Genomic DNA, 19,846 nt, shown 5'->3' on the forward strand with positions numbered 1-19,846 from the left:
TGGGGTTGCTGTGGCCCCTCCCAGCGCAGGGCTCAGTGCATGGGCAGACCGAGGTCCGCAGGCCATTTTATCAGCAAGAACCAAGAGTGATTAGAATACCCAGGTGCTCTCTGTTCATGTTTTGAGGATCGACTTCTAAGCTTCAGGCTTATAACAGGGGTCACAGATTTTGTATCAGGAGGAGAATTGATCGCACATTTGAAGACGGCAATGCAAAGAATCACTAGTCATGCCACAATAACCTGAAAAAAGTCCTAATTGTGTTTCAAGAAGGGAGGGCTGGGGGACCCAGCTGAAGTCAGCGTTTTTTCCCTTCCAAGAGCATTTGGTTCAAAGCCACAGAGAAGAAAGGAACATGGGGGTGTCCATGGGCAACTGCTTGGTGCATGTGATAACAGCAGGCCTTCCTGGGGAGGGGGGTGTCTCTTTCGTCCCTTCACTTGCTCTCTGAGCCCGAGAGTCGGAGAGGCTACACTGATTTACAGCCTCATTTCTTTCCCCTTCTTTCCCATCCTCCCAGTCTGCAGTCCGTTCAAAGCACACTCAAGGGAAAGAGAAGCCAATGAATCTGTCCCGAGAAGTGGTTCTGAGCAAGCACTGACATTCTGACACACACTTTGTTTTCAGATAGGTCCTGTGTGCTTCAGTGGAGCGGGGCTGTGCTGTGTGCAGGTGTTTGTAAGGGTCCCTGGAACACAGAGCCCTCTCTTAGCCTAGGCCACCCTGACAAGGATGTCTTCAACTACTGGCATCAGATTAGCATCGATAGCACTGAGTGCTCAAAGGCAGCCCTCCTCTCAATTCTCCCTTAGAACTGCAAGAAGCGGGGCGCCTGGGTGGCTCAGTCGGTTGAGCAGCTGATTCTTGATTTCGGCTCAGGTCATGATCCTGGGATCCTGGAATCGAGTCCTGTGTCGAGCCCCATGTCCAGCTCCATGTCCAGTAGGGAGTCTGCTTGAGATTCTCTCTCCCTCTCCCTTTGCCCCTTCCTCTACTCATCGTCTTGCTCTCTGAAATCAATCAATCTTAAAAAAAAAAAAAGGGAATGGCAAGAAGGAGGGAGGGGAATATATCCCACACTAGATACAGAAAGAGAAAAAAGAAGTCAGTTTATTTTTTTTTTAAGATTTTATTTATTTATTCACAAGACACAGAGAGAGAAGCAGAGACATAGGCAGAGGGAGAAGGAGATTCTCTTTGGGGAGCCCGATGCAGGACTCGAGCCCAGGACCCTGGGATCACACCATGAGTTGAAGGCAGACACTCAATTACTGAGCCACCCAGGAGTCCCAAGAAGTCAGTTTAGATACAAAAGCTGTTGTGTTTTTCAATTCTATTTCTCATTTGTGGAGTTTCGACTGGAGGAAAAAAATTCTTTATCTGATCAAGGCAACCCTTCTCTGTAAGGACCAGAGTTTTGCTCCTATCACATAATCTCTATGGAATCTGCTACCCTGATGGAACATTACATAATTCTCTCACATCTCTATGTCAAATATATATATTTTTTAAAATAAGAAAAATGTTAACTTTCTATAATCAATGCACAAAATGAATAGATATACTCAATGCTCTGTTGTCTGCTTTCCCTTTGCAAAAGTGTTTTGGAGAACACATACTTTTTGACCCCTTTTTGCTACTCAAAAAAGTTTAGGCTTGCTTGACCAAATACACAAGGGAATGAAATAAAAATCTAGGTGCCCCAGTACTTTCAAAGCAGTATAAATCCATTCCTGGTGGGACAGGGGGTAAAAGGGTGGATGATGAGACTCGAGAGGTGGCCTCCCTCCTGCACCTGAGCCCTCGTTTCTGTCTTTGCCCCTGCTGGAGGGGTCAGTCTGGGAAACCAGGCAAGCGTAGCTATGCTGTGCCTGCATAGCTGGGGCAGGAGAAGCCTTCCCCCTGCTGGTGCAGGTATCTGTCACGTCTTGGCCTCTCCAGAGGTACTTTTGAGTACGGAGAACCAAAACCCAAAGTCACTAATTCTGAGAAAACGTACCCTAGCAGGGCTAATCAGAGAACTCCTGCCGAGACTGAAGGGCCCACTGAGCTCTGCCGGTGTGTGTGTGTGTGTGTGTGCGCGCGCACGCCTGAGTGTGTGCAATCACATCTCCAGCACTCAGACTTTGAATCTCCGCACTCTTGCCTAAAGGATGGCTATTAGGGTCCCTTCTGCAGGTCACATGGGGAGTTCAAATCCCTGAGCGGAGGCTGCTTTCCACAGCAGCACTAGCTGTCCCCGAGTCCCATTCCTGTCCTACTTCCACCTCTCTGTTTCATCCAAGTGTCTGTTTCTGTCCTTGGACACTACTCACAGATTCCTGAGTTTTTCAGGTTTTCCAGACAGCAGTGTCTCTTAAGAGCCTCCTACTCGCTGGTTAGGTCTCCCCCTGGCTAAGTGCCATCCTGTAGACTTCCTAGGCTCCTCTGTGGCCCCCCACCTCCCACTCCCTCTTCCTCCTCCCACCAGCGACACTGCACTTCTCTCTCTTTAGCACCTCCCCTCTTCCTTCGCGGGCTCCTCGCCCTCCCTGCCACTGTTCTCTTTCACACCCTTTTCCCGCTCTCTCCCCACTCTGCTGCCCGCATCATCTCCAGCCATCGCTGGCCTCCAGGGACCCCGGACAGGTGTCACAGCGAGATGAGGAACCGCCCCCACTGAGGACAAGCTCTAAAGGGATTTTCCAATTCTAATAGCTACAATTCATGGCGAAGGCCACAGCAGGACAATATTCCTTAGGACTGGGTTGCTACCTTCTTCCCACTAATCTAAGAACCTGGGCTTCCTTAGAGCCTCCAGGGCTGGTCCTCTAATCATTTGATTTCTTAGTAAGACCCACAATGCCACGCTCGCTCTCTGAACCCTTGCAACACTGGTCTTCCTTCAGTTTCTCAAATGTGCTATATTTCCTCCTACCATAGGAACTTAGGTCATGCTGGTCCCTCTATCTGGAACATTCCACCTCTTTCCCCTCCTTTATCTATTAACTCCTTTTGTTACTTAACTGTTGCTATGTAACAAATTATTCCCAAACCTGCCAGCTTAAAATAACACAAATTTGCTATCTCATAGTTTCTTTGGGTCAGGAATCTGGGAGCAGCTTAGCAGGATGGTTCCGGGTCAGGGTCTCTCAAGAGGTTACATTCGAGCTGTTAGCCTGGGTTTCTGTCTCCTGGAGCCAGAGGATCCTCTTCCCAGCTCACTTACTTGGTGGTCTGTAGGCCTCAGTATCTCCTGGACTATTGGTGGAAACCTGAGTTCCTTGTCACATGGCCTTCACATGGGCTGCCTCATTATCCTTAGGGCCTGCAAGCTGGCTTCTCCCAGAATTAATTATCAGAAAGAGAGGGAAGGAGCCCCAAACATAAGCTGCAGTCTTTTGTAACCTGATCTCAGAAAGGATCCATCATTCCTTCTGGCGTACCTTACCGGTCAAGCAGGCAAACCTGGCGCAGTGTGAGAGAAGACCACACGTGGTGTGAATATCAGTGTGTGGGGGGCCTGGGGGCTACTGGGGAGGCTGACTTCATTATCACTTCCTTTCCCTTAACATATTTTTGTAGGATTTTTTAATTAAAGTTTGTCTCCCCTCTTTGACCATAAGCATCTTGAGAACTTTTGCTCATACATCAGTTAGCTTTTGCCATGAAACAAACTGATGAAGCACTCGGTGGCTTAAAAAAGCAGCCAATGTATTAGTTCTCAGGTGTCTGGCATCAGGTATTGGGTTAGCCGGGGCTGATGGGCCTAGGATGGCCTCATTCATCTGCCTGGCGGGTGGCTGGCCATTGGCTGGAACCATGAAAGTGAATGGGCCCTGTGTCTCTCATTATTCAGCAGGCTAGGCAGGGCATCTTTGCATGGCAGCGGTAGGAATTCAAGAGTAGGAATGAGGGGTGCAAGTCTTTGATTTGGACTTCTATCCCTTCCTATTGGCCAAGACAAGTCACAAGGCCAGCCCATGTTCAAAAGGTGGAGAAACAGACACAAACTCTTAGGGGGAGGAGCTGCAAAGTCACACCACAAAGAGCCATGAAGAATGGGAAGGAGGAAATATAGCCATTTTTATAAATAGTTTATGACAGCACACCACAGTATCCCCAGAGCCTAGTGCAGTGCCTGGCACATTGAAGGTACTTGATAAAAACAGTATTTCTTAAATGAATGAGTTTGGATGTTTTATCTTTAGTTGTCTTTATTTTGCCTTTGGCTTGTCTCCCTCGCCATTGTGCAGCACCGTGAAGACAGGGCACCTATCTCATTCATGTTTGTGACCCCACAACACTGACGGGGCATTGGGCTTCAGTAGTGATGAATAAATGTAGTGCCAACTCCTTTCAAACTCTCCCTGCAGGAGGATCCCTGGGTGGCTCAGCGGTTTAGCGCCTGCCTTTGGCCCAGGGTGCAATCCTGGAATCCTGGAATCCTGAAATCCTGGGATTGAGCCCCGTGTCGGGCTCCCGGCATGGAGCCTGCTTCTCCCTCCTCTCTCTCTATGTCTATCATGAATAAATGGGTAAATAAAATCTTTAAAAAAAAACAAACTCTCCCTGCACATCACCATCATTTTGCCTTCCCCAGAGCCTAAAGGTTTCCACAGGAGGTCTGTGCAGGCTTGGGTCCTGAATCTGTCATTTAGCAGCTGTGTGACTTTGGCAAATCCTTCACCCTGCCTCAGTTTCTTCTTCCACAAAATGTGGATGCCTTCCTCAGAACCACTGCATGGTTCCAGTGCAATTGAAGGTGTGGGTGCTCAACACAGAGGCAGGTACTGCATAAATGTCACCCCCTTCCCTTTACCCTGATGCCCCACATCACCTCAACCCCAGGCCCCTCTGCCCTGGCCCTGTCTCTCTAGCCTGGCCCAGCAAGGCCACATCTGTTGCACATGCCCAGGTCCCTTGAGCACAATCACTGGCATCCATATATTAGCAACTCCTTGACCAGCAGTGCAATCCCTGCACCACAGATGGGCAGGACAACCATCTATCACAGGTGATTTTTGCCACCACCAGGCCAAGCTGCTGTCATCCTGGAGCCAGAGGGTCTTCATCTTGTGCCCCTCAGGGGTCTGGAGCCCAGTTGCCTTCTGTTGCCCTGTCCTTCTGTTTGCCCTCCAGTCACCATAAAAGTGCTCACTGCTTAGGTTTGTTTAAAAATCCTCTACATAGGGACACCTGGGTGGCTCAGCGGTTGAGCATCTGCCTTCGGCTCAGGACATCATCCTGGAGTTCCAGGATCGAGTCCCATATCTGGCTCCCTGCATGGGGCCTACTTCTCCCTCTCTCTCTCTCTCTCTCTCTCTCTGTGTGTGTGTGTCTCATGAATAAATAAATAAAATCTTTAAAAAATAATCCTCTACATATTTCTTCTTCCCAGGTTGGCTGTCTTCTCATGTTCTCCCCTTTCTTTCTTTGCACCTTTTTCTCCCTTCTTACCCCCACCCTTTACATTTTTTACCTTTTTTCCATATGTCAGGCAGCATGCTTAGCACTTGACACTGTCTTGTTAATTCTTACATCAGACCTAATGGCATAAGAACTATTATGACACCACCATTTCCCGGACGAGGAGAGTGAGACTCAGAGAATTCACCTAACTCGCTCACAGCCACACACTTGGTAAGTAGTGGGGCCAGGATTAAAGCTGGGTTCTTGCCTCAAAGCTTATACCCCTGCCCTCACTTTATACTCTTATTGCCAGGCTGAGCATCCAAAGGCAACTTCCTGCTAGAACGTTCCTTCTCCTCTCTGTATGGCTGGTCTAGAAGTTCTCCAAAGTGACTTCCTTCCCCCTCAGCAGCTCACTTTCCTTTTTTCCTTAGGGCAAGCATGTTCTTGCCCTTTCTGTAATGATGGAAATGTCCTCTGCACTGTCCATCATGGTAGGTACTAGACACATGTGGCTTTCTGAGTACTTTTGATATGTGGTCAGGATGACTGACAAATTGCATTTTAAATTTCATCGAATTTTGGGATCCCTGGGTGGCGCAGCGGTTTAGCGCCTGCCTTTGGCCCAGGGCGCGATCCTGGAGACCCGGGATCGAATCCCACGTCAGGCTCCCTGTGCATGGAGCCTGCTTCTCCCTCTGCCTGTGTCTCTGCCTCTCTCTCTCTCTCTCTCTCTCTCTGTGACTATCATAAATAAATAAAAATTAAAAAAAAATTTCATCGAATTTTAATTAATTTAAATAGCTACACATGGCTATTGGGCAACACAACTCTATGGTCTCATCTTTGTGCAGTTTCTACTGGAGGGAGGATGGGAAGTGGAGGTGGGGAAGGGTACATGGGGAGAAAAGCAACTTGAGGAAGCTGCAGAGCTATTTTCTCATGAATATTTACCTAACACTAAGCTTCTCATAAGGAAAAATCATTTAATAATGTCCAGATTCCTGGTCCAAGATTCTTTCCTGGACCTTGGCCTCCTAATCACCAATTCCTGGTGAGGTCATCAAGAATGCCAGGCTTTGGAATTATGTTGAGGTTTTCCAGGGGGACAGCCTTCCTGAGCAACATGCAGACTAAAATGTACTCATTCCAGTGAGAAATCACTGAAGTAAGATTTCTTTCTTCAATGTATTGCTGCTAAAATCAGTATGACCTTTGGCTTACAATTTACAATCCCATAGAGCTTTCCACTCTATAGAATTTCTGGAAATGCAGATTTAAAAACTCATAAGCAATGGTCTCAGAAACCCAAAACGCCACTTTTTGTATTGAATCAAAACAGCTTCTAGGACTTGTACACACAGAGACCTCAGAAATGGTTGCTTGATGAATTTGATCATCATGAGGCTTCAATGATGAACAAATTTCTATTGGGAGAATCTGCCCAGCTTCTAGAAGCAAAAAATTCATTCTTTTATTCATTTATTCATCTAACTATCCTTCTATCCACCCACAAACATTTTCTGACTTACAGAAAGTTCTAAAATGCAGGTGGGGGTGGCACCTGGGTGGGTCAGTTGGTTGCGCATCTGGGTGCCTGATTCTTGGTCTCGGCTTGGGTCATGATCTCAAGGTTGTGGGATCAAACCTCGGGTCATGCTCAGTGCTCAGTGCAGAGTCGGCTATAGGGATTCTCTCTCTCTCCTCTTCCTCTACCCCCTGCTCATCCACTCTTGTGCATGTGCATACATGCATTCTCTCTCTCTCAAATAAGTGAAAATCTAAAAAGAAAAATAAAGTACAGGTGGGGAAGGGGGATAAAAAAAGAGAAAGACAAATAACTTACAGATTCAAATTCTTTTTAGTTTCAAAAATAAGTAGGTTTTATGCCAGTAACCCAAAGGACATATAGCATTGTGTTCCTGCTCTTAGTATCTCCTACCAGGTATCTTATCTATCTATCTATCTATCTATCTATCTATCTATCTATCTATCTATCTATCAATACTGTCAAGTCCCTTTAATGAACAGATTGTCTATTTATTATCACAGAATTTTGGGGTTATAAAGCATTTTATTTTATTAACGATTTATTTATTTTTATTTATTTATGATAGACATAGAGAGAGAGAGGCAGAGACACAGGAGGAGGGAGAAGCAGGCTCCATGCCGGGAGCCCGACGCGGGACTCGATCCCGGGACTCCAAGATTGCACCCTGGGCCAAAGGCAGGCGCCAAACCGCTGAGCCAACCAGAGATCCCCTATAAAGCATTTTAATTGTAGTTTTATTATGAGACCTCAATAAACTGCAATTTATCTTTTCACATACCTGCTTTTCCCTCTAGAGTGGAAGCCCTCGAGGGCAAGGACATATTGACTGCAATATCCTCACTCCCTAGAGCACTGCCTGGCACATAGTGGGTGCTATTAAATGTTCCCTGAAGGAATATATAACCACAGAAATGTGATACTTGGTTAGATTCATGATCCACCCAACCAGCAGTCTGTCTCCAACGGGAGTCAAAAATCCCAAAGGAATCTGAAGCAACTGGTGCTGAGGTCAATCTCCCATGAATTCATGGACTCCCTCCCTACTTGATTATATGTTCAGTTTCTAGTGTCTTAAGGAATAAAAAATTCTCTAAGTGTACTAGTCACAAATAGGACCTTGTTTTTTCTTTTCTTTCTTTTTGTGCGTGTATCCTAAAACCTCATCTACTTCTAATAACACAATATTTGGTGAAGATTTCAAGATTATAATAGTCACATCCATGACTTTCATAGTTTTATGAACTTGTTTTTTTTTCAGCTCAGGTCATGATCCCAGAGTCCTGGGATCCCTGCCCAGAGGGGTGTCTGCTTCTTCCTGTTCTTACCCCTGCTCATGCTTGCTCTCTCTCTAATAAATAAATAAAATCTTAAAAGAAAAAGGCCTTGTCTCCAAATATAGTCACATTCTGAGGTCCTGAGAATTAGAACATTGATACCTGAATTTGAGGGGAACACAGATCAGCTTATAACAGCAAACATAATGTTTGCTCTAGAAGTTGAGCAGGAGAGAGCATCAGGAAGGGAAGAACAAGAAGCCATTTCTGGTTTGTAGTTATATTCAGTCTTAACCCAATACAGAATTGCAGTGGCTGGCACATAGTAGGCATGCAATTAGTATTTGTTGAATGAGTGGTTAAATAAATAAATAAATAAATAAATAAATAAATAAATAAAAGAATAGGGGTGCCTGGGTGGCTCAGTCCATTAAGCAGCTGCCTTCGGCTCAGTTCATAATCCCAGGGTCCTGCGATCAGCCCTGGGTCAGGCTTCCTGCTCAGCGGAGAGCCTGCTTTTCCCTCTCCTTCTGCCCCTGCTCCCTGCTAGTGCTCTCTCTAGCTTGCTCTCTTTCTCTCAAGTAAATATATAAAATCTTAAAAAAAAAAAAAAAGGAATATATATTCTATACAGTTTTTGTCACCGGACCTTATAAAAGGCACCCTGAGTCGATTATATAGAGATGATAAAAAGGCAGAATGGGTGGCTTTCGTATTAAAAAAAGGCTTTTTTCAAGAACACATTCTGGTCTGTAAAAGCAAAAGTCAAAATTAGATGTGATAGAAGTTCATAAAAGTATGAAGGGTACTGGGTGACTTAGTCAGTTAAGCATCTGCCTTTGGCTCAGGTCATGGTCTCAGGGTCCTGGGATTAAGCCCCATGGCAGGCTCTGCACTCCGTGGGGAGTCTGCGTCTCCCTCTCCTTCTGTGATCTCTCTTCTGTCTCTCAAATAAATAAATAAAATCTTTAAAAAAAAAAAAAAAAGACCGCAGGGTCCTGAGATCAAATTCTGCATTAGGCTCCATGCTCAGTGGGGAGTCTGCTTGATATTCTCCTTCCTCCCTCCCCTCTGCCCCTCTGCCCCTTTACATGCTCTATCTCTCTAAAATACATTTTAAAATCTTTTTTTTTTAAAAGATCTTGTTTATTTACTAGATGGAGAGTGAGCACAAGCAGGGGTAAGGACAGAGGGAGAAGCAGACTTCCCACTGGGCAGGGAGCCCGATGCGGGACTCTATCCCAGGACCCTGGAATCATGACCTGAGCCAAAGGCAGATGCTTAACTGACTGGAGCCACCCAGGCGCCCCATGGAGATAAGGCCTTTAAAGATTTAATTAAGGTAAAATGAAGCCATACAAGTGAGCCTTCACCCAGTATGACTGGTGTCCTTGTAAGTGGGAAAAATAAAGATACAGACACAGGGAGAAGACAGCCACGTACAAACCAAGAAGAGAGACCTCAGACGAAACCAACCCTGCTGATGCTCTACTCTTGGATTCCCAGTCTCCAGAACCGTGAGAAAAGTTCATTTCCGTTGTTGAAGCCACCCAGTCTGAGGTACACTGTCAAGGCCGCCCTTGCAGACTAATACCTTTGTCAATTCATCACCCCTGTGTGTATCTCTCTTGACTTCTTTTCCTTTATTTTCTTTTCTCTTTGTTTTATTTTGAACTGTTGATGATCTCTCAGAGATAGCTTATCCTTTCACCTGTGTCTTCTTTTCTTGGCTAGGTTCTAAGTTCCTCAAGGGAAAAGGGAAGGAAACAAAGCACTATCTTTGGGATTTCCACGGACCCCGGTGCAACAGGGGGATCATTTTAAAGGTGAGGAAATGGAGGCTCTGGAGAGAAGCCAAGTTGCCCAAGATCTCCTCAGCTGGTGGGGGCTGGGGCCTGCTGTGTTCTCCAAACACCTGCTTGGTTTCAGAGCCAGCAGACCTGCCGCCTCACCAGTCCTCCCTGAGGGCCTGAGCTGGCTCACTGTGACTTAAATACCTCAGAGGGCTGAGGCCAGAGCTGGCCCACAGCAGACACTCAAAAACTATTACCCGGCTTGATTGATTTAAATAAATGCGATGGTTTGGTCGAATCAGGGCAATTAACTGGATTGTACTTCTCCCACATTGTGGACAGATGGAAGCTCTTTGGGAGACATTGAAAGACCTGGGGTGTCAGGAATCACTATCTCTTCCCCTCCCCAGCTAGCAGATAAAAGCTGCAGGCTCGGCCTTAGTGGTGCACTTTTAAAATTTCTGTCAGAACAAGGAGCAAAAAAATAAAAAAAAAAAAGAACAAGGAGCAAACATGAATGCATTTGGGTAGAGCTTGGTCAACTGACAATTATCTGTCCTGAGGAAGGAAAGATGGCATCCGCCAAGGATGTTGACGTCTGCCAACACTGCCCCGTTTCCTTTGGGCCCAGAATGTCAGCATCCTTCTGCAGCTGGACAACTGCTTTACTTTAAGCAGAAGTCTGCAGGCAGGGGGATGTAGAAAGAGCCCCCCCCCACCCCCTTTCAGGCTGCTGGAGGGGGAAGGGCCAGGAGTCAGACCCTACCCTGGCTTAAAACACTCTGGAAACAATAGCCATTTACATGCTCCTTTGGTAATGAAAATGGCTATAAAAATAGATTTGACCTTTTGTGGTTTTCTAATTTTGAACGTGTGTATATTACTTACTCAAAGATAAATGAGGAAAGGTTTTTTTAAAGTTCTACATAGTTTTACACCCAGAGCTTGAAACAATGTAGAACTAACTTAAGAGCACTGGTCTGGAGGGCGGGGGTAGTCAGTGAAATGGTATTAGTTCACAGAGTAAGTTCGAATTTGTTAGGGTAGCCTGTGACACCAGGGGTGATCTAACTCCTGCCTACCCATCGTAGAGTAGGATCTCCCAGAGGCAGGCCCTTCCATAAGGGTGTGGGTTCAAGTATGCGATTGCTACAGGGAAGCCATCCCCAAAGCCTGGGAAGGTGGTGGGGGCATGAGAGACAAGGAAGGAAGGGGTGCTGATAAGGGGTGCATGAGGAGATGTTGACTGCTTGGGATACTATGGGTTCAATCCCCAGGGTCCCTCTGAGAGACTGGGTAGACACACCTTAGAATTCTATGACCAGGGCAAGGATCCTGGGAGATTTGTTCACCAGCTTCCTTTCTCACGGTTGTAGGTTGACCTGAGAGCGTTGCCTCTGTGGCCCTTCTCATCAGCCTCATTTAAGGGCTGAATACACTCTCAAGACCAAAGAACACCCAGGCAGGGAGGTGCAGGTGCTTGAGGTAGAAACTACAGAGGGTCTGGACAGATCATAAAAACGTCTGCCGTGCCTTGCAGCTCTTTCCATCAAGAGGTGGATTCTACTTCTCTACTCGAATTTAGACTTGCCTTTCGGCAAATAATAGCATACAAAGCTTGCAGAGTCGTGAGAACTCTTGGCCTAGGTCCCCAAAGACCTTACAGCATCTGCTCTACACAGTTCGAACCGTGCTGCCACCGTGTGAATGAGACCACACTAGGTTGCTAAAGGCTGAGAGACCACAGGGAGCAGAGATGAATCACCTAGCTCAGCACTTTCGGGTCAACCAGCCCCCAGTCAACTTGCCAGCTCACTACGGACACATGCCCTATTGAGCCCAGCCCAGCCTAGCCCAGAAGGACCACTCACCCTAAGTTGCTGAGCTCACAACCATAAACTAAAGAGCTGTTGTTACTTTATACTGCTAAATTGGGGGCGGTCTGCTATGTAGCAACAGCTAATCAATACAGCATTTAAGGGAGATGACCAAAGCTGAGGGTACTCTGCAGATAGGCCAAGGGGCACCAGTAGCTTCCACCACACTGCCTGTATTAATTCTCTATTACTGTGCAACAAGTCACAATAAAACATAGCAGCTTAAAACAAACTTTTATTATTTTGTATGGTTTCTGAAGGTCACAGCTGGGAAGGGGCTCAGCTGGGTGGTTCTGGCTCAAGGTCTCCCATAAGGTTGGGGTCAAGATGTTGGCAGGGGCTGCAGACATGGGAAGGTTTGACTGGGGTGGGAAGGCTTGCTTCCAAGCTCACTCATGTGGCAGCTGGCAAACCTTTGGTTCTTTAATGGCTCTTGGCTGGAGGCTTCAGCTCTTCACCACGTGAGCCTCCGTAGGCCCACTTGCAGCAAGGCTGTATTCTATTGGTCCACACAGATCAACTGTGGAACAACAGAGGAGAGGGCTACCCAAGGGGAATACCAGGGGTGGGATCACTGGAGGCTGCCTCCCTCACTATCTTTTCTCTCTCATCTACCCACACCCTCTGCCATTCACTCCACCCTTCAAATGACTCATTCATTCCCCAAATACTAAATAATGATAACAGCTCTTCTTGTTTTGGTAAGCCCACTAGATACCAGGCACTGTGATAGTCAGCTTATGTATAAAAGCCACATCTTGGGGCACCTGGGTGGCTGTGTTTGAGCATCTGCATGAGCATCTGCCTTTGGCTCAGGTTGCGATCCCAGGGTCCCAAGATTGAGTCCCACACTGAGCTCCTGCTTCTCCCTCTGCCTATGTCTCTGCCTCTCTCTCTCTCTCTCTCTCTCTCATGAATGAATAAATAAAATCTTAAAAAAAAAAAAAAAAGCTACATCTCTTTATCTGTGAGCCCTTGTCCCCCTGGGAGGAAAGATCTCCTGTGATACTGTGTTATAATAAGAAATATATACTTGGCCTTCATCCTTCATCCTGGTACAGAGCTTTTCGAACCTTTGGGATTTCTGAGTGGTGGGGTAAAAGGAGTGTCTTCTGTTATTCATAATGAACCCCCTTCAACCATGCCTGCCTTCCCTGGAGGGCAGTGCCTTTAGGCCCCCGGTCCCCTCCCTCGGCCACAGTGCCTGATAGAGAACCAAAGTCACTGAGGGAGTTGCTTCTGCCACTCATAGGCAAAGATCATAAAACTTCTACCTGCCTTTGGTTGTTTCTGCTTTTGTTTTCCAATGAGAGGAACTCAGAATCACTTATATTAAAAGAAATGAACAACAGCAAGACAAGGTAGAAAGAGAACATTCTGAGGAACAAAAGAAACACACCCCTACTTGATGCCACATCACTGGTCCTGGGAGCCTTTTCTTACTTAGGAGAAGAAAAAAAATGAACCCAAGTGCTCTGTGCCTGCCCCTGGACTCTTGGGGTGCCTGCCCGCCCTGCCACATGCCTGCATCAGGGTGCTGAGCAGCTGTGAAGAGCCTGAGCCAACTCCATGGGCGCTGCTGGCGGAGGCCATGCTAAGCCGTGGTTAGCGTACACAGATAGCAGCCCCTGGCAGTAGCTGGACTGGCAGCTTGGGAAGCCTTAGAAGTTCAAAGATGCCTCAGGCTGGAAAAATTTCATAGGCATGTAGGTGGGGCAGGAAGGAAGGGTAGAGGAGGCTCCTCTGAAGTCAGTACAGTGGGGGCCAGCATGAGGGGAAGGGGGGTGGTTACTCAGTTCCGGCCATGCCCTTCAGACTGGAGCCCAGGGCCTTTGGCTCAGAATCCTAAAAGTCCCCTCCCCTGAGGAGCCCTCCTTGACTACACACAGGAAGCATTCCTCTATAAGGGCACACATGGCCTCCTATTGTGATTCTCCTTTTAACAGCACTGAGATTTGGGTAGAAATCTACAGCCCAGTGGGTCAGAGACCTTCAGAACAAAGTGGTCCCTCAGTAAGTGTTGATCTGAGGGTGATGGAGAATACCTAAGGCGAAGCTTCCCTATGTGCTCTGAGAAGGAGAAACCCCACTCACTGGGCCCGTTCTTCTGGTGGCCTCCACCGAGGAACTGAATGCATCTCTCCCCCAACAGCAGCTGTTCTTTCCGAACTTTTGAGTCCAGTGATCACTCAGCTTCTGAGAATGGAGCGTGGTAAAGCAGGGAGGGGGCCGTCCTTGGAACAAGGATTCCTTGGGTACCAGTACCGCCTCTACCACCTACCAGCTGTGTGGGTCTGAGCGTGTTAGAAGATAGCAAAAGGACCCACCACAAGGATTTATGGGGATGGAAGGAGTTCCTGCATAGGGGAGCACTTAGACCCGAGTCTGCCGGGTAACGAGCGCTCCGGATGTCAGCTCTTAGTATTTGTCCTGTTTTCCTTGGATCACAGAAGCAGAACTCTAAGCCCTTTCAGGGACTACCCCAAATGTGTGCGGGAACAGAGAACGCGCTGGGGACTGGCTGTGACTGCTGTTTCCGTGAGGGAGAGGACAGCCCTAGGCCAGTGTGTTGAAGGAAAAGCTCTCTAGTGGATGGGGGTACGGGGTGACCTTGGCTCCAAGGGCCTGATCCCATGGACTCATGAGCCACCCTAGTTTGGGACCCCAAATGAGGGCCAGCTTAGATCTCGGGCCTGCCTTTCTTTTTTCTGGCCTCCTGGCCTTTGCTGCTGTCCTCGGGGACAAGCTATTTTAGGTAGCAGTCAAAATAAAACTGAGATTAACCCAGAATTCTTGGCAGCCAAACAATACCATAATTATGTGCTTTTTAACTTCAGAAATCAGGCAGCTGAAGCCGACTCGCTGGGGTGTGTGGGGTGCTTTGAGGATAGGAAGCCTCCATCCTTTGCTGGGTTACCTTCACGCAGCCTCCGCCATGGGTGGCCACCGGAGAACCATTCGGCTCTCAGGGGGACACTATTTCTTTTCCAGGGAGTCATATTGTCTGAACAACAATACAACTTGCTTTCACACTAGACACTGGCAGATTGGAAGGGTGACTTACTACTTTCTATATCATAAATCCTACCACCACCACCCCCTCCCCAAGTTCGGGTCCCAGTGCCTGGTGACCAGGAGGGAACAGAGGAGGCCTGTGTTCCAGGGTTGGATTTTCAGGGCAGGAAATCACCCAGAGGAATGTGTCTGTGCTTTGATTGCCGACAAGGGGCGCAGACCCCCTAGTCTGGCAAATAGGCCTCTTCGTCTTTGCCAGGAGCCGAGGGGGAGGAGGAGAATTAGTCACACACGAGAGAGCGACAGGATTAGGCCCCTGAGAGTAAAATCCTTCACTCCAACCAGAAAGAGGGAAAGAATGGGGGATTCAAGAGGCTGGGGGGCGGGGTTTGAGATTATGTCAATAAAGGTCACTGCCCAAGGAACAAAGAGGCAGCCGCCATAGGAGGCTCTGGGCACATCTTTAAGCTCCCAGGCAAGATCTCAGGAGGCAGGGAAGAGAGAAATCAACAGACCCCAGGACCAGGGGCAGCCCCGACGTGTGACTGGAAAAACACAGTTTCCCACCGAACACTCACTTGGCCCTGGGAACAAGGGGCTTCTGGAAACATGATGCTCTCAGCAGAGTGCTAGATATTTGCCTGGAAAGTTGACCTTGCAGGGAGAATGGAAATAGAAAAACATAGCCCAGCTGCCCCATCAAGAGGGAGGTGAAGGGACACCTCAGGTGGTGACAGACCTTCTCCATTCCCATAGGGGAAGGCCACTGGGCCCGGGCCCTCGGCATGGCCAGGAAGTGATGTGTGGGGTGGCCCCTGGTCCCTGCCCTGGGATCAGGAATGCATATGGCTCCACTGTTGTAGCTGAGACCTTTGTCCCTTTCAGGCTTTCGAGGGCCTTTCGTTAACCTCCTGCCCAGGGTCCCAGGGAGGAGCGCCTATCTTTAACAAAGGATGTGGATTTCCTGCTTGGTTTTAGTTTGTTTGAATTTTATTTTTGTCTCAAAAGCCTGAGACATCTTTCTCTGCCACACAAGCCAAAAGAAAACAAGCCTTGGGAGGTGGACTGTGGGGAGTGGACATGCCCAGAGAAACAACCTGTCCCAGAGATAGAATCTCAATTTTGGACTGGGGGCAGGTAAAGGAAAATGAGGCCTACATGATAGTCAGTGAAGGAGGCTGGGAGTTTTAAACAGGTGGGACTGGAAGGCAGGCCCCCCGATTGCTCTTCCTGGTAAAGGCTCGTGGGTTTTCATGCTGGAAAGGCTGCCTTGCTCACATTTTTCATCCTGTGTGGTCTCTAATTGGAAAGGGAAGTTGCATTCCAGTGTGAAAAAGAAGCCACTTGGCTACCTCCCTCTGGGGACTTCACGGCAGGGCCTCTGTCCCTGCAGACCTAGAAAAAAGGGCCGGCTCTCTGTCCAGGGCAAAAGGGGCTTTGGGCAAACCAATTGGGTGGCAATAAAATGATTAACAAGGGCGAGAGATTGATCCCATTGGGGCTCGGACAGTGCTTGGGGATATCAGGCAAAGTGAGACATAAGAGAAGCCCTAGAAAGGAGAGTAGGGGGCCCCTTGAGTTAAGATGCCAGCTGCTGATGGCTGGGGGCCTACAGGAAAGAATTGTCATCCCAACGGTCTCATCGTAAGTGGTCTTCTGAGGTCTGTGTCCATTACTGGCCAATAGCACCTTCTAGGCTGCTTCCACTTGGCCAACACTAACCACAGGCCAATATACCCGCAGGAGACCTTGTTTGTTGGATTGTTTAGAAACTCCCAGGAGATAGACCCCCATCCAACTTGTACCTGTAAGCAGAGCCTGCAGAATTCAGAGAGCTGCCTTCAATTCTTCCTTGTCCAAGGAGGAGCATCAAGCCATCACATTTCATGCTTCCTGCTGGCATGGTGAGGCTGCATCTACATAATTGGTTATCCAGTATGAGCAACCCCAAAGCCCCTCCTGCCCCCCAGCTCCAGTGGCAGAGGATGGACACTCTCCTCTGAAAAGTTTTTTCTAATGGATTTTTTGAGAGGTGGCCCCTATTCTGGGATGAGCTGTAGGAGAGGATGGCAGAAAAGAGATAGAAGGTCCCCTCTGCCTCACATACTCCACTGGAGTGTCTCTCCTACCCCTGACCTGCCTTCTGTACTGGAGGGTACCTCCTGCTGGGGCTGGAGGTGTTCTCAAGAATGTCTCCCCACATCCCACCCGCAAATATCTCTGAGAGGAGCAAGCCCTCCAAGCTGTTATTAGCCAATACCCCAGAAAGCAACATCCTGAAGGGCTCAAGGGAACTGACGAGCAAGGGAGACACTATGAGACCTACCTTGTTTAAATACCAGCCCCCAGGGCAGCCCCGGTGGCTCAGCAGTTTAGCGCTGCCTCCAGCCCAGGGTGTGATCCTGGAGACCCGGGATCAAGTCCCACGTCAGACTCCCTGCATGGAGCCTGCTTCTCCCTCTGCCTGTATCTGTGCCTCTCTCTCTCTCTCTCTCTCTCTCTCTCTCATGAATAAATAAATAAAATCTTTAAAAAAATATTTTAAAAAAAATAAATAAATATCAGCCCCCAGCTTTCTATCCTACCACCCTCTTCTCCCCCTACATGACTCTTCCTCTCTATCCCATGACACTCATTGCCTCCTAGCAACACTACAGCATATAGCTACCTCTTCATGCTTGCTATCTACGTCCCACCTGATGTAAGCTCCATGAGCGCAGAGACTTTAACCACACTTGTTCACCAATATTGGTGAATATTGTTCACCAATATGTTCCAAGTGCACAGAACATTTCCTGGCACCTGGTAGGTACTCAAAAAATACATATTGAGTAAATGGGCTGAATGTGGGATATGGTTGCATTATGGTATGTGAAATATTAGATGAAGCCTCCAAAAATAAGCATAAGTTGGGCCTGTGATGCTCTTAAAATGGCCTGGCCTGCCCTGTATTTCCTTTGTTGATGAAGCTGAGAATCTTCCCATGTGTTTACCAAACATTTGTGTGGGTTTTTTTTTTTTTCTCTGTGTGTGAAATGCCTGTTTTGTCTCTTGCTCATTTAACCCCTTGGATTGTTTGTCTTTTTCTTTTAGATTTATAGGAATCCTTTATATATTCTGGAAACCAATCCTTTGTTGATTATATGCATTTCTCCCAGTTTGGAGTTTGTCTTTTAATTTTCTTTATGGTGTAATAATTTTATTTTTTTAAAGATTTTATTTATTTATTCGTGAGACACAGAGAGAGAAAGAGGCAGAGACACAGACAGAGGGAGAAGCAGACTCCCTCTGGGGAGCCTGATGTGGGACTCAATCCTAGAACCCCAGGATCACCCCTGGAGCCAAAGGCAGACTCTCAACCACTGAGCCATCCATGTGTCCCTATGGTATAATAATTTTAATGTAGTTTCATTCATTAATCTTTTCTTTTAGGATTAGTACTATGTCTTATTTAAGGATGCTTTCCCCCCCAGAACTCATAAATAGATTCTCCAGTATTTTTTCTAAAAGTTTTAAAGTTTTGCTTTTACATTTAATTCTCCAATCTGTTAAGAATTTATTTTGGGGGATGAGGCAAGTAGATAATTTGTATTTGTTTCTGTCTAGATTCAGAGTGATGCTATTAATCTGGGACCATTTAAGCCCCTTAAGAGTTTCTTGGGTTCAATGTGGCCACCTTACCTTACTACTGGACCAAGGCTCCCATGCCCAGACTGGCTCCCATACTGACACTTATTCACAGGTCGACTTTTACTCCTGGATGCAATTTTGGATTCATCTTCCATATTCTGGGGAGAAAAGGTTGGAAGAGAACTTAGTCACCATACTTCCTGTAAGCCTAGCAATGTCTTCAAAATTATACTTCATTTAAGAATTCAGGATCTAGGGGCACCTGAGTGGCATGGTTGGCCAGGCATCCGACTCACAATTTTTTTTTTTAAGATTTTTATTTATTCATTTGAGAGAGAGAGAGAGAGAGAGAGAGAGCACACGAGTGGGGCCAGGAGGCAGAGAGAAGGAGAAACAGACTCCCCGCTGAGCTGGGAGCCCCATGTGGGGCTCGATCCCAGGACCCGGAGACCACAACCTGAGCCAAAGGCAGATGTTCAACCATCTGAGCCACCCAGGTGCCCCTGACTCATGATTTTGACTCAAGTTATGATCTTAAGGGATGTGAGATCAAGCCTTGCATTGGGCTCAGTGAGGAGGCAGCTAGAGATTTTCTCCTTCTGCTCTTCCCCCTTGCTCATGTGCTCTCTCTCTCTCTCCCTCAAATAAATAAATCTTAAAAAAAAAAAAAAGAATTCAGAGTCTAAGAGTTTTATAATGGGACAGTATTTCAGCATATCTGTGGTCACCAACTCTTACCCTCTATTCAGAGAGCAGATACATTTTATTTATTTATTTTTTTTATTATTATTTTTTTTTATGATAGGCACACAGTGAGAGAGAGAGAGAGGCAGAGACACAGGCAGAGGGAGAAGCAGGCTCCATGCACCGGAAGCCCGACGTGGGATTCGATCCCGGGTCTCCAGGATCGCGCCCTGGGCCAAAGGCAGGCGCCAAACCGCTGCGCCACCCAGGGATCCCCAGCAGATACATTTTAATTCAGACTGTACACTCTAGGTCAAACTACCAACTTAAGAAACAATTACTCTTGCAAAAGTAATACACATTCACTGTATAAAATTTGAAATAAAAAAGTACAAAGAAGAAAATTTAAATAATCTATAGATAAGTTCCCATCCTAGGGTATAACATTTTTAATATTTGAGTGTGTGTAGTGGTTTGAGTGTGGTCTCCCAAAAGTTGTGCCCACCCAGAACCTTTAGATATTATCATTATTTGGAAAAAGGGTCTTTGTAGATGTAATTAAGTTATGGATCTCAAGAGGTGCCTATCCTGGATTAGTGTGGGCCCTGAAACCAATGCTAAGTCCTTAGA

General features: G+C 47.1%; 1 protein-coding gene and 1 long non-coding RNA gene across 2 annotated transcripts in view; one reads left to right on the top strand and one right to left on the bottom strand.

The window, feature by feature from the left end:
* BCAR3 (BCAR3 adaptor protein, NSP family member) overlaps positions 1-18,690 on the bottom strand; it is a 155,526-nt gene extending 136,836 nt beyond the window's left edge. Inside the window, exon 1 of the mRNA XM_077905480.1 lies at positions 18,584-18,690. The gene's annotated coding sequence lies outside the window, so the exon portion shown is untranslated. The remainder of the gene's footprint in view (positions 1-18,583) is intronic.
* On the top strand, positions 5,591-7,718 carry LOC144318472 (uncharacterized). Its single transcript, XR_013384382.1, has 3 exons — positions 5,591-5,622; positions 5,705-5,885; positions 7,509-7,718. It is a non-coding gene; the product is annotated as an uncharacterized LOC144318472 (long non-coding RNA).
* Positions 18,691-19,846: the final 1,156 nt, after the last annotated feature.

Source organism: Canis aureus, chromosome 8, assembly GCF_053574225.1.
Source record: "Canis aureus isolate CA01 chromosome 8, VMU_Caureus_v.1.0, whole genome shotgun sequence".
Lineage (NCBI taxonomy): Eukaryota > Metazoa > Chordata > Mammalia > Carnivora > Canidae > Canis > Canis aureus.